General features: G+C 32.7%; 1 protein-coding gene across 1 annotated transcript in view; it reads left to right on the top strand.

Annotated features, from left to right (window-relative positions):
* LOC142332076 (uncharacterized) overlaps positions 1–14292 on the top strand; it is an 84067-nt gene extending 69775 nt beyond the window's left edge. The window contains exons 4-6 of the transcript XR_012758146.1: positions 4114–4276; positions 10088–10247; positions 13791–14292. The gene's annotated coding sequence lies outside the window, so the exon portion shown is untranslated. The remainder of the gene's footprint in view (positions 1–4113; positions 4277–10087; positions 10248–13790) is intronic.
* Positions 14293–14803: the final 511 nt, after the last annotated feature.

The raw sequence follows: 14803 nt of genomic DNA on the forward strand, positions 1-14803 counted from the left end.
ATAGATATGATTAAAGTTCATATTAATTATTTAAAATAATATCAAAGTAAATAAATGAAGTTACTAAAGACAAAAAATAATTCACAGTTTAAAAGGTGTTAATGAAAATTATTTGAATACATATTTATGTACATGTTGAACAGGATGTAGCAAATTCAGGATTTTTTAAAAATGTTTTAATTAATATTATTTATAAATTAGTTATCAGAGTAATATCTGTACCTAAAAAAAAACAACATGTCTTGTCTGACTAATAATCAACACCCAACAAAAACCAATGAAGATAAATTGTTAAAAATTTGTGTACACCTTATGGTGTAAGTATACACTAAGAAATAATTTTTTGAAATTCAGTTTTTAAGTGTTAAAATGGGGTAACATTAAATTTTACTATTTTTTTTTTTAATTCCTCGGTAACAAATGAAAATATGAACTTGATTTTTGGTCTTTTTAATCTTCATACAAATATCTAAAAATAGATTTCTGGATTTTATCAAAATTCGACCTTGAAAGAGATGAAAGTAAAAAATTTTTTAAAAATTATTGCCAACTTTTTCCTATTTCCAACAATAAAAATGAAATATTCATTCAATTTGGCCTTGTAAATACTCTTCAGAGAAATATCTAAAAACCACTTTCAGTTTTTTGGAATTTGACTTTTTTGAAGTGCAATTGTGTTCAGTGCAGCAGCTCAACCAACACAGCCACTGCCACTGTTACTCTATGTGCAACACAACTGGCTGTACCTGGCTCTGGTTACTTGACTAAAAAACATAAAATAAAAATAATCAAAAATTTTTTAAAAATGAGTAAAGGGAGTACAGTCACCTCTTAGTGGAGTTTGTCGGGCAACATTAAGAAATGACCAGAATACACTTTTAACCTTATAAAGAACGGATAACCAGTTATAACATCTATTTTTAAGATGATGAAACCCGCATTCTTCATATCACTCAAAATTTCAGGTTCTGACCAACCAAATTATTACTCTGAACAATTTACAGTGCACTGATAGTCTTTATTAACTGAAGAACCTTTAATTTTTATTTATCATTATTTTTCTCACAAGCATGAATTTAATGAACACAGGGGGAAAAGCCCTTGACTAGACAGGAAGAGTGAGCAAAGCAAGCCATAAGCGGCTAGTTGTTTCTGTAACTGAAACTTTTTTAATTATATTTTAAATAACTTAGTGGAAAAACTTTTTTAAATGGTTTGATAATTCATTAAAAATTGCAACTGAAGCATAATTTCTTATAAGCTGAAATACTGTAGTGAGTTACACAAAAACTGAGCTATTTTTAATTTGGTTTGATAGAAGTTGATGTTATTTTGAAAAAAAGTATAAAATTAAAGAGTAATAAAAAATAAAATTAAAAATTTTTAAAGTTTACAAGGTCTGTAGAATAAAATAATGAGACTGTTTCAAAAAAGCTTTTTATTTACAATCCAATTATACATGGACTCTATCAAATTCGAAATAGTTTCCTTGGAAAGCCACACAACGCTTCAAACGGTTTTCCCACTCTTCATATCAGTGTTGGAACTCAGAAATCGGAAATCCTTCAGATGGTTGGTTACATTTTTTTTTTATGTTTTCTACTGTTCCAAAATGGTGTCCTTTGAAGTGTTCTTTTTAAAGTCAGGAACAGGAAAAGTCACTGGAACTCAAGTCAGATGAATAAGGTGGTTGAGGAACGACAGGAATGCTTTTCTTTGCCAAAAACTCATTAACTGAGAATGCAGTGTGACAAGGTGCATTGTTATGATACACCATCCAGTTGTTTTTTATGGTTGGTCTCATGCAGGCAACTCTTTACTGCAGTCTTTCAAGAATTTCTCAGTAAATATATTCATTTCCCCTGTAGGTAAAAACTCCATATGGACAATGCCATTACTACCAAAGAAACAAATTAGCATGGTTTTTGATTTCTGATTTGCTTATTTTTGCTTTATTGGGATGTAGTGAGTGTGAGGTGTACCACTGCTTGCTCTGGCGTTTTTTTTCTGGGTCGTACTCAAATATATTCATCACCAGTAATAACATTTTTTTAGAAAATCAGGATCAGTTTCAATTCGCCCTAGAAGATCATGGCACACTTCCACCCTGTTGTTTTTCTGTTCAACAGTGAGGTTTTTTGGGCCAATTTTGCATAAACTTTTTTCATGTCCAATTTGTTTGTCAAAATTTGATAGACTGTGATACAGTTGAAATTCAATTGTTCTGCAATCATTCTGACAGTTAATCGCCAGTCGTACCAAATCAAGAATTTGATTTGCTCAAACATTGTCATCACTTTTTGACATCAACAGTCTTCCAGAACATGGATCATCCGCAACTGATTGCCGGCCATCTGAAAATTCTTTAAACTACCTAAAACTGTCACTGCTCGTGACAGAGCATCATCTCCATACACCCTTTTCAATGTTGAAAAAGTTTCAGTAGCATTCTCACAGAGTTTAACACAAAACTTGATTGCACAACGTTGCTCATAATTAGTATCACTCATTTTAGTAACGCACCCCAACCCCGTCGGGGAAGACACCCACCTTGTGACGTTACCGGTCGCCACACCACCCCCTCCCTTCCAAGCCCTGAGGGCTTTACCGGAGGTCGTCTTTAGATCCTCTAACAGATTACATCTCACAGTCATCAGCCAGGCCTCGGTCAGTATGCCACCGATGTAAATGCCTTGGCAGACATTGGATCAGTAAAATACATATCGAATATTGCCTTCACGTAGGCTTCAAACGGACATCTTCACATCCAACCTAACTTGATTCCCTCAAACTAACTGACCGAAACCGCGGAGAGTGAACCCCGCGCCTAGTGAAGATTTGATCACGCCGTTTGTGACTATGAATGCCTCAGAAAACGAACGATTTTAAAGTTAAATTAGTCATACCAATGACTCCGCCCCCGGTCGCACGGTTTAACATATCCGACGGAGCGGCCACCCCCACCAGCGGAAGCCCCAAAGCGAATCACAAACGATAACAATATAACCGTGGCACGATGCCAATACGCCTACCTCCAACCAATCCAATACCTATGCCGGGATCTTACCACGATCGAGTACCTCGATTAAACTCCCTCTGCAGACCTACACACCGCAAGGGCGCGAAGAAATCCATCCACTATAGGCCACTCCTTGCGGATCATCCAGTTAATACGGAGATCCAAAAAGGAATGTATTCTCTCAAGTTACCGAACAGCTCGTGAATGTTCGACCTCGTATCGGGGACAGACATACAGGACGTGGTCCACTGTATCATAAGTTCCACAATCCAAGGATTGACTCGAATCCACCAAACGAAACCTAACCAAACTCGCCCGAAAGGCACCATGCCTGGAGAAAAACTGTGTGATATACCGAATGGGGGAGACCCATCCAATCGCAGCTGAATCAGACATTATAGGAAATATACCATGTTGTATAAAACACAAAACTTGATTACACAACGTTGCTCATAATTAGTATCACTCATTTTTGTAACGCACAACAAAACCTCGTTTCACGAAAAGTTTGTTTACGTCTCACGTGGCAACAATAGAAAAAATATTAATACCTAATATAAATCAGTTGTTCATATGTTTACTAGTAACTTTACATTGTTGCCACTTTGGTTGCCAAAAAACTAGTCTCATTACTTTATTTACAGACCTCGTATATCATTTGTTGGTCGAAATCTGCCGGAGAACATGACAAATAATTCTGTGACAGAACGAAATCGATAGCTGTAATAGTTACCGAGAAAATTGTGAACATACACCGCACAAGTGAAACACATAACCCTCATTTTTTCGCTGTGCTATGGTCGGGGGTTAATTAGTAAGTGGCTGTTCTTTTTAGTAAAGATTGTACTTTCAAAATTTTCAAATTATCGGTCATCACGATTAAAATATTTACAAGTATCAAACAGTGGTGTGTTGAACCTATTTTTTAACTTGAAAGCTCACTCTTATCTTTTGAGGGAGTCTTAGGAGATGCTATTGTACTTCAGACTAGAGTATATATACATATATATTTTTTCATTACCTGTATTTAATTTTTTTTAAATTAATTTGCTGTTGTTTAAGATTGTTTTTAATTGATATGTACTTTTTTTTAGATTGCTCAACATTTAGAAAAAAAATTGAAGTATAATAGGCAGTTTCTTTTAAAACCTGACCAGAAGAATTACCATAATCAGCATTACTTTCTTAAATACCTGGTATTGGTTATATTCAAGTACTATTTTATTATCATACCAGGACTGCTGTAGTTGATGCCAGGTTAGGATTTATTAACTAATAATATATTTAAGATTTTTTTTGTTTATTTAACCAAATCACTGTGAATATCATTTCAATGTATTTTTAAATTGATTTCATTGTAAGCTGTAATATCAAAAATGTTCAAAATTCATTTGCAAAAATTTGTTACTTTAAACTAAAATTAATTAATAAACTGTTATTTTTAAATCATATTGATTATTATTAAACATTGAGAATATGGAATTTGATACATGTTAGACATAATTTTGTTAATAGTTTGTTTATGATGTAGGTGGACTTTTAAATTTGATTTATGAATATGAACAGTTTGTACTTGTACAAAACTCAAATTTCTGTGTTTCGATGTGAATATGCGAGAACAATAGTGAATGCATATGTACAGATATGTTTGTGAGGGAATGCAAGTGGTATTTCAGTAATGTGTTTACTAAATGATGATTATTTGTTTTAAAGGAGATAATTTTTCATTTCAATATAGTTAACATTAATCATAAATTGGATGTTCTAGTAGGTGTTGAACAAACCTAAGGGACTGATTCAGGACATCAAAGTAAACAAATAATTTTAAGTGATCAAATGTTCTTCTATCTTGCTTCATTTTTTCTCTGTCTGCCATTTTTTATAACCTACCAGTACAAATTAATATCTTAAAAATTGACTGAGATATTTCAATGAAATCTGGTATACATGTACCTTTCTTTCCTGTTTAACCTCCAGAGCCACCATAAGGTATTACTCCAGAGGATGAATGAGGATGATGTAAATGAAGTGTAGTCTTGTACAGTCTCAGGTTGACCATTCCTGAGATATGTGGTTAATTGAGACCCAACCACCAAAGAACACCAGTCTCCACGATCTAGTATTCAAATCCGTATTGAAATAACTACTTTTACTAGAATTTTAATTTTAGAACTCTCGATTCCAAAATTAGCTGATTTGCAATGACAAGTTCACCACTAGACCAGTCCGGTGGGTCAGTATTCATGTACCTCATATTATCATCTACAAAATAAATAAGTTTGAAAATTCCAAAATGGCGACCATTTATATATTTTTTTAAAAATCATTAATATTTATGTGAATATTATCTTTATCAAATTAGTTAATTAAATAAAATATTAAGCTGTTTGTTATGAACAAAATGACAACACATTTGTCAAATCAGTTGATAAACAGCTGAGATACGACTGAAATTGATAATAGTGGATTGCAAAACTTATATAGTTGACAATTTTGTATCTGTTTTATTATTACTAATAATAGAAATTAGTAATGATCATTTTTGATTAATTTAATGAAGGAACACAAAATGGCCAACCAAGAGGAAATAAAGTGATGGAGAACATTTGTCCATGTAATCCTTTTTGTTTATTTTCATGCCCTTATGTTTGGCCAACATCTTCAGGACATCCTAATATATATATTAGTGTTTCAAATGTATACACACTTTGAACTGTCATAGAAAATTTATTTTTCTACCTACAAGATTAATTTTTTGGGAAAAGTAAAGTTACAGTCCAATTTGAAAAATAAGTGTACTTTCTGGTCAAATGGTGGCCTTCACACATCTACTAGACAAATCTGAGGTCCGTGAAACCGTGCGTGATGTGCAGAAAGGCTGATCAGGGTGACCTTGCACGGCTGCACGTGATGAATTCTCAGGTGCGGTGCTGGAAGTCCTTCAGCATTCACCACAGAAATCTGTAATGCAAGGGTCACATGAGAATGGTGTAAGTGCTAGCAGTATACGATGCAGTCTGAAGAAAAGCAAGTTCCATGCGTACATACCAAGGCTGGTGCAACAGCTAAGTGATGAAACACAGATTGCAGGGTACAATTTTGTGAACGGGTTCAGGGTTACATGTGAACTGAGATTTATGGGTAGCATTGTTTGGTTGATTGAAGCACAATTCAAACCTAAACCTAATGAAACTGTCAATAGGCATAATTGTTTGTACTGGTTCTGAGTTCTTCGTGTCCGTGCCAACATTGCGGATAATTGGATTCTGGATCACGATAATGCGCCATCCATTACTGCTCTGTCAGTACAGCAATTTTTAACCTCAAAACAAATTTCAGTTCTACCACAGCCACCTTATTCACCAGATATCACTCCGTGCGACTTTTTTCTATTTCCAAGAGCCAAAATAGCGGTCAAGGGACACCATTTTCAAACAACACAAGATGTCCAAAAAGCTGTGATGAGGGTCTTGGAGGATATTACAGAAGATGAGTCCAGAAATGTTACTATCAATGGCAGAAGCGCTGGAATAAGTGTGTACAATCAGAAGGGAACTACTTTGAAGGAGACAATACTAAACATGACTAAAACGGTAAGCAACATTTTTTTTCACATCATTCTCATTACTTTATTGTCGCACCTCGTATTAACATAGGTCTGAAAACACTTTATTTCTGAGATATAGCTAGCAAATGATTTCACCCATATTTCAGCTCTTCTAATAAAAAGAAGAAGCTCTACCGCAATTTTTGGGACCCAAATTAAGGAGTAAAGTTTGTGGTTTCTTGTGTAATTTGAACTGCGAAATAGGATAACAGGTCCCAGAATTGTATTAAGTTATCTGACTTAAAAAACAAAATTTGGTTTTGAAAAACAAGTTTTTTTTAAGGTTTGTAGTACAATAGCTTTTTTAAATTATTAATAAATGTGAGATTTAGTAACAAAACTTGTAGAGAAATTCTGTGAAAATTAATGTAAATACATCCAATAAAAACTAAACAAAAACATTTAATAAACGGTTTTTTATTGAAGCAAAAAGATGGAAAATTGTATTATCTTTCGGAACCTAATAAACAACTTTTTAAACATTCTTCGGAGTATCAGCATTTACAAACAGAAGAGTGATTTCCAACGTGTTTATTTTCAGTCGAAAAACAACTGAAAATCATCGTGCTACCGGAGTTAGAACTTGTTCTGAAAGTTTCTTCATTGAACACTGTATAAATACAGGCAAATAATTATTACTTATATTGTCACTGTTATTATCATTATCCAATTAAACACTTATTTTTTTTAATTTATGAAATCTCAGTTATGTGTGTTTATGTAAAACGTTTTTAATCTATGCTAAAGACACTGGATTAATATTGTCGAAATTAATTCAAGTTCTGATGAAGAAGAAAATGTTTTTAATAAAAACACTGCTGTGTATTAATTTTTTTTTTAGCATATTGTAAGTAGTAAAACCATAGTCTGGTTAGCAGTCTGGAGTTATAGTTTTTCGAAAAAGTCTCTATGGCTGATGAAGCTGTGTACATCAACCATAGAGATTTTTTGTTTTCTATAACTAGGTGCTTAATCCAGTAGTACATTTTTATGTTAAAAAAAAACTTTGGTTTGCTTATGGGCTGTATTTGGAGGAGAATGAGATATTTATTATACAATAAAAATAAACAGCTTGTAGTAATTTTCGGTTGCTGGAATAAATTTTTTTTATTGTATGTTTATTATTTCTTTTTGTGTAGTACAAGATTCCATGCATAATACTATTGTATAATGTTTCTGAAACTAACGAGATGTCATATGCAATTAAATGATTAAAGCTATTTTTTTTTTCTAAAAATGAAATTATTATAGTAAATAGATTGCATAAATTTTGATATTTAATAAAAAAATTTAATTCAGATTTATAAGCAATTTTTTTTATGAATATAAATTAATAGCCTATGCATGCTTTCTCCCTTTTTTGTTCTGATTACAATTCACATTTAATAATCTTTTATAGAAATCAATTTTAAGGTTTTTTTTTTTTTATTTGAAGTGCAGTACCATGCTTGTCGTAATGCTAAATTCCAATTCTATTTTTTATTAAGTCACATCCACTATTTAATATTTTTATTATGTTTATAATCTTCCTATTCCAAGAGAAATATGTTCTGTATCACTTACAACTGAACAGGAATTGTGTGGGTAAAATCACTTTCATATCCATGATATGAATATTATACAAATAAAATTCCTCTAGACTCATGTTTAGACTACCTAATGTGATACTGATTTCAGTAAATCAGATGATAATAATATATAAGTTTTAGCAGCTTATTAGCAGTATCATTCTGTAACATGTGTGAAGGTTGTGGAAATTTTGATCAGCCGAAGAAGGAAAATCGTGGCAGTAGCCTTCTTAATAAAGGTTTTAGAAAAACAGTCTCTGTTACCAAAATGTTTTTCCAATATGTATTGGGTTGCAAAACTGGTATATTTAAGAAACATATTTTCATACATAAATTACTTAAATTTAAGTTTGCAGGGAAGTGTGACAATTACATTTAATTTATTTAACAAAATTGACGCGTTTAAAAAAAATGAAGAAAGTAATCCTGATGTATTTATTTCTTATTATGAATTTATTATTACAGAAAAGGAATTAATAGTTGATAATCTGAATGTAGTAATAAGTGAACATTTACAGTCATTATATGATGGATTTGAAAAATATTTCCCTACAAACATAACTTGCAGGAGTTGAATTTATGGATAATTAATCCTTTTATTGAGAATAATTGCAATAATATAAATGTAAGTAACAAAGACCAAGAATGTCTCTTGAACTGTGTTCTGACATAATATTAAAAAACAAATTTTCAACTATGAATTTAATTAAATTTTGGATTGCAGTAAAAAATGAATATCAAAATCTACATATCAAAGCCATGAAAATACTACTTCCCTTTGCAATCACATATTTGTGTAAAGCTGGATTCTCAGATATAACATTTATTAAAACCAAAACAAGAAATTGTTTATCAAAAAATTCATCTCTTCGATAGGTTTAAGTAATTTACAACCCGACATTGAAACAGTTGTGCAAAGTGAGCAACAACAAATTTCTCACGAACTTTCATTGTCTACAATTAGTTTGTAAATGTGTTTAAAGTTCCTATTTTTAAATATAATCACCTACATTTATTTTTTGTTATTTATTTTCTGATTTTCGTTTATATATTGTTTTGTTGTTTATAGATAGAAATTATATTAATTAATATTATATGTGTAAATTTAATTATTAAAAAAATAAAAATATGACTAAATTATTTTTTTTTGCTCATCAGAAAATCTAAACTGAGGATCTGCCGGTCCCTGTATATTTTTTTATATAATTGTATCAATCCGCCATAACAAAAAAGGTTGAGAAATATTGATCTATATAGTACAATCCCTTATTTTGTATTTCACCGGGTTGGTCTAGTGGTGAACGCGTCTTCCCAAATCAGCTGATTTGGAAGTCGAGAGTTCCAGCGTTCAAGTTCTAGTAAAGCCAGTTATTTTTACACGGATTTGAATACTAGATCGTGGATACCGGTGTTCTTTGGTGGTTGGGTTTCAATTAACCACACATCTCAGGAATGGTCGAACTGAATGTACAAGACTACACTTCATTTACACTCGTACATATCATCCTCTGAAGAATTATCTAAACGGTAGTTACCGGAGGCTAAACAGTAAAGAAAGGGTAAAGAGATAGTACAATCCCAGTAAAAAATTACTGCCTTTCTTGCAGAACAAAATGGGATATTTTTTATGTATACAATTATTACTTGTTTTAAATTTATTGGAGTTTGATGTTTTTTACTTTCTGGAAAACTTTCCAATTTTTTTTAATTTCATACCTACTTTTAGTATTTTTTTTCAGATATTCATTCAATTATTATACGAATTGGTACATTACATGATAAAATTTATTAATAAAGCATATTCAGATTTATCATTTATCTAAAAGTAAATATTAGTTCTTATGCTTTTATTATATTATATATTTTTCGTTCTTTTTTTTTTGTAATTTAAAGGTTGTTACTAAAAATGGTGTTCGCTACTTAAATACTGGAGATGTTTACAGCAATGATGTCGACAGTGATGAAAATATTTTGACTGAACTATCTGTGATATATAGATTAAATTCTTGGTTCAAATAAATTTTATACAACTTCTGAAAATCCATTAGATAAGGTATTATTTAATTTTACATAAGAAAGATTTAATTTAGTTTTATAATCTGTGAAATTAATATTTGTTGTAAAATTTATTTCTTAAATAATCATAACAGTAAAATTATTGCGACTTTTAATAACATGAGTTGTTTTATAACTGGATTACTTAGATATTAACATTTAAATGTCATACTATTAAACATGTTATGAGATTTGTCTGTAAAATTCCTGAAGTTTTTAAATTGTGTACCAGATTGCGCTGCTAAAGGAATGTTAGGTAAGTTGCTGTTAGGTAAGTTGCTGTTAGGTAGTAGCCCAGTGAAAACCGTAATGTAAAATTTTATTTAGTCATCCTGTTATGCTTGTTTGTGGCAACAAGTGTTACATGTGCTATGCAATTTTTATTACATTTGTCTCTGTAGAAAATTTCATCAGAATTGGTTTATCCGCTCAAAAGTTGTTTCAAATATACATATGTACTTAGGTTCCAGGATCATGAAATAGCAAGAAATGAAAAACCCCATACCCAATTTTTTGACTAATTATCATACTTTCCTTCATACAGCAGAGCTCTTGAGCTGTTATTGGTGAAACATGAGACATCAGACATTTCATATCTTCTTTATCTACCTGATCTAGCACCAGTGGAAATTTTTATTCCCAAATTAAAATTGTAGTTGAAAGAATCTCATTATAGCCAATTAACTTGACAAAGGAAAATTTGATAACCAAAATGCATAATGTTTCAAATGAAGAGTTCCAGAAATGTTTAAAAAAAATTCATATCAACTTTGAAGACAACAAAACATGTTATGGTGTTATTTGATATACGACCCTCACTAGCTTGTTACTAAAATTTATATCTACTGTATTAAATGAGTATGTAAATAATAAACTATCTTGCATAAAGTAAGAGATGTAGCGAGAAGTTACAGAAATTGGATTTTTAATTATTTTAAAACTTGTTTTCTATTTAAATGATAGGCAGTGGCTGTAATAAAAAATAAAAAGCCACTTTCTAGAAAATAAACGAAAAAAACAATTTTTATTTAATCTTTTACATAAGTTGACTTTGATACAAAATTGTTAATGGCATTTACCATGAAAAATATATTCCTTCAGAATAAATAAACTCATGTTAAGAAGTTTTAGCTGTGTTGTCCAAGAAGTTTGAAAGTTAAATAAATTTAATTAAAATTGTTACTTTCATTACTGAAGTGCTTAGTAAAATATTTAATCATTATTTTTCTTGTACTGGGTGTTTGTTTTAAAACGCAACCCAAACAAAATACTTTTTAGAAAAGTTAATATAATAATTTCCGATGAATAGGTTGGTAGCACTACCTATTGTTGTTTTATAATCAGCTGATATAACTTCCTTTTTTTTTATGTGAACAGTTAGTTGTTTTTGGTTTTCTGTGTTTTTATTAAGAAGAAATGATTTTCAACATGGAAGACAGAATTTTTATTGTGGAAAATTATTTAACAACCAAATCTTTTGTTTTATGGAAATAAGCTTTTCAGTTTCAGTTCCCCGTTAAGAATGTATCAAATAAATTTTCAATCCATTTGATAAAGGGATATAGAGGAATTGGTTCTGTTTGCAATCGGAGACATAGACACAAACATTCTCCTTCTTTTGATTCCTAGCTTGTGTTTGGATTAGATTGACTCCTAAACCTGTACGCTGCTGTGGGTGCCAGTAGTTGTCTGATTTCACTAACAAGACACTTCTATGCATGGCAATCCATAACCATTGTCCTGGCCTTATTAAGCTTTAGCCTGCGGTTTTTTATCTCATCTATCTGCTAGATCCACATTTTCTTTGGAGCTGTTTGTTGGACTTTCCAATGGATGGGTCATTGATGCCGGAGAAGTTTGAATGGTAATCAGTTTCCACTCATTCTACAGATATGACCAAACCATTGCAGTCTTCATTTTTGAATCTGTTCTTGTTCTTGTTCTTGAATCTTGTTCGCAGCGATGATAGGTAGACGTGATCACGAAGTGAGACTCTGATGATCTGGCATAGGCGTAGCATTTGAAACATTTCAAGTTTACTCAGGTCTGTCTTAAGTAGTGTCCACATTTCTGCTCCATACAATAAAATTGGCAGGATCAGGGTTCGGAAAAAACGAACTTTGGTATTCAGTGAGATGTTGCTTTGTTTCCACAAGCACCACTTCAGGGAAGCAAATGCTGCAGTTGCTTAACCAATTCGAATATGGATTTCCACCATAGCTGCTACTTTCTTCTCCTGGACCAGTGAGCCCAAATATTTGAATTCTTGCACTTGTTCAATTTGCACACCATCCAGTTGGATGATGGCACGTGATCTGTCTCTTGTTAGTACATGTGACTTAACCACCATTTATTTTCAGGCAATAAGATTGGGCAGTGCAGGAGATATAGTGAATATCAGAGGCCTCAGCATCACTGTCAGTGAGCATGCCACTGTCATCAGCAAACATCAAGTCAGTCGGAAAGCTATCCTCTCCAAACTGAGGTCCTCTTCTGCCCTGGTAAACTCATCACATTATGGAGTTAAACTACAATGTTAAAAAGGAATGGGGAGGCAACATCTCCCTGACAGACCCCTGTTCGAATGGAAAACTCTTCAGATAGCTCATTTTAAATGCGTATCTTACTTGACTGTGCTATAATGCGCATCCATTGTAGCTCTCCTGGAGAACCTTGATAACTTTAGGAAGGATGAGCTCTGTCTCTAATGTCTTCCAAAGTGCCAGCCAATGGATACAGTCAAAGGCAGATCGAGAGACGATAACTCCTCGTTTTCCACATCGAATTCTTTCTTCCATTAGTTAGTGAATCGTAAATATCTGGTCACAGCATCCCCGGTTTGGTTGAAAGCTGGCTTGCTCCTCACAGCTTGTTTGCTCAGGAAATTTCTACAGGCATGACTGGATGACTTTCATGAAAACTTTGCCAACAATAGTTAGAAGACTTATGCCACAGTTGTTCTTGCAGTCTTGACCATCACCCTTCTTGTGAATTGGAATGATGACAGCCTTTATCTAGGTAGCTGGTACCTTTTCCATGCACCAGATGTTTTGAAGGAGCTCATGAAGTCGCTGAAGCAGAACAACACCTCTGGCCTTGATGGACTGTGCGGTGACTCCATATCCTCCAGGCGCTTTTCCATTTTTCAAGACATGCATGGCTGTTTTCACTTCTTCAATGGTTGTTTTGGCATCAGACATTTGGAATTCATGTGGCTCAATCCACGGTGGCTCCACATTGATGGTCGTTGTGGTGTGCCGTAGTTCTTGTCAATCAGTACTTAATGACAAAACATTGGAAGGTGTTAGGGTAAACTTTTTAAACTCCTCTAACAAATCATTTCAAAAACTTTCACATCACAAAGGAATATCCCTTTATAGTTCCTTTAAAATTACCTGGTTACTTAACTTAAAGATATCCTCTGTCAAATCCATGTATCACATGAATTACGCCAGTTGATTATACTAATCTCCACTATTGTCAATGGGTTTAATCAGTTTCTTCAGGACAGCATTAGTGTTGGATAATTTATTTTTTACAGATGAGGCTTGGTTTCATGTGACAATCCTTCTGGAGTTCTCTTGGTGGAATTCATGGAACGTGGCACGACCATCACTGCACCCTCATACTGCGTGACTCTTCAACGTTTACGAAGGGCAATTCAGAATAAGTGGAGAGGAATGTTGTCATCAGGCATTGTCTTTCTCCATGACAATGCTCGGCCGCACACTGCAGCTGTAACAAAGAAGCTCCTGCAGCGTTTTCGTCGGGAAGTGTTTGATCACCCACCATACAGCTCGGACTTGGCTCCATCCGATTTTCACCTCTTTTCTCACATGAAACGCTTGCTAGGAGGACAACATTTGGCACAGACATCGAGCTGCAGACCAGCATAAAAACATGGCTGAAAACACAGGCGGCTCCGTTCTATGACGAGGGTATTGGAAAGTTGGTACCATGCTACAACATATATCTAAATTGGAGTGGCGACTATGTAGAGAAATAGTGTAACTATGTACTTGTTACAAATAAAAAATTTTTTATTTTCACTGTGGTTTTAATTTCGTGACCGATCAGACCTTGAAAAAAAAAATAATCCTCGTATTTCACTGACATTTACAGAAAATTCTTCAAATGCTCGTTAATTTTATCCAGCTTGTTTTCTTTACAGTTCAAATAACTGTTCTGATGAGTGCCTCATGATTGGTAAAATAAATTTTAAAAAACCTTTTAATTTTTCAAATCTCTTGCACAACAGGGCATGAAAATTTCTGCTAACATACTAAGAAATATGCCGTTTCATGGAAAAAAAAAAATATATATATATATATTGTAAACTAAATAAGCCACAAATTCTCATAACCAGTTTTGTCGAAAAATTGATATTGATGTTATTAAGAAAATAAAATGTTTTAAAATGAGTTATGAATCCAGTTTTTGTGAGTAGTTACTGATAAAGTGCATAAGGAAAGTCTTCATGACTATTTAATAAATTCAAGTTAATTGTTTTTGATATATGACATAAATAAATTTTTATTTGTTTATAGATTATTG

This window comes from Lycorma delicatula, chromosome 11 (genome assembly GCF_047948215.1).
Source record: "Lycorma delicatula isolate Av1 chromosome 11, ASM4794821v1, whole genome shotgun sequence".
NCBI classification, from domain to species: domain Eukaryota; kingdom Metazoa; phylum Arthropoda; class Insecta; order Hemiptera; family Fulgoridae; genus Lycorma; species Lycorma delicatula.